We start from the raw sequence: 901 nt of genomic DNA, 5'->3' as shown, positions 1-901 counted from the left end.
TCTTCTCTCCTTTTTACAACGCAAAATACAACCCACTCTCCTCCATACAAATAGTCCTTCTCCTAAGTCATCAAATGGCAAGAACTGCTCTAGGAACGGTGGATTCGGAGAACCAGGAAGGTTGGTGGGGCAAAATAAACTACCTTGTTCTCAACTTCACTCCTCCCAATTATTATTATTTTTTATAGAAATTCTATTTTTTTAAAATATGTTTTTATTGGTTTTAGAGAAAGAGGGAGAGGGGGAGTGAGACATGCCCCCCTACCTGGGATGGAGCCCCAGCAACCTTCTGGTGCATGGATGACACCCATCCAACTGAGTCGCAATGGCCTGGGCTCTCCTAATTATTTTAAAGAAACAAACCTGTTCATTGTTTTTCAGCTTTTTGGCTCAAATCAAGTGTAGTATCTGTTCTTATCAGTTTAACAGCTGATATGTCCTGTAGCTGAAGACATTTTGTTAAGTGGATTTTGGGGGGAGATGAAATAGGACCTTGCTCTGTCCACGCCACGCATCAATCTGCTGTTTCAGTACTTCCAGGAACAGTGAACCAGAAAAAACAACAACAAGCCAACAAACTGTGATAAATATTGAAAAAATGTGAGACCACACATGAACCGTGACCCAAGGCTATGGTAGAGGTGAGGTCACTGTTCCTCTTTCCTCAAAGAATTTTCTAGGCCATTAAGAGAGTTTCCTTTTCTAAATCTGGTTCTTGTAAGTCCCTTGGATTTCACCAAAAAAAGGGGCACGAGGCCTAACCATCTTCAGCTGCTATCAGAAGAGAAATGAGGTCAGTTAGTCGTACCTCCTTCCCTTGTCATTTGTGAATGTGAGAAGAATAGGAATATCTGAAAACAGATTTTTCAAGGGAATTCAGATTTCTTTCAAGAGAAGAAAG

At 41.0% G+C, this 901-nt stretch overlaps 1 non-coding gene across 1 annotated transcript; it reads left to right on the top strand.

Annotated features, from left to right (window-relative positions):
- The first annotated feature begins 369 nt into the window (after positions 1-369).
- LOC132215040 (U2 spliceosomal RNA) lies at positions 370-556 on the top strand. Its single transcript, XR_009448408.1, has one exon. It is a non-coding gene; the product is annotated as a U2 spliceosomal RNA (small nuclear RNA).
- Positions 557-901: the final 345 nt, after the last annotated feature.

Source organism: Myotis daubentonii, chromosome 13, assembly GCF_963259705.1.
Source record: "Myotis daubentonii chromosome 13, mMyoDau2.1, whole genome shotgun sequence".
NCBI classification, from domain to species: domain Eukaryota; kingdom Metazoa; phylum Chordata; class Mammalia; order Chiroptera; family Vespertilionidae; genus Myotis; species Myotis daubentonii.
The sequence above is the reverse complement of the archived record's forward strand: the minus strand, read 5'-3'. Positions and strand labels throughout refer to the sequence as shown.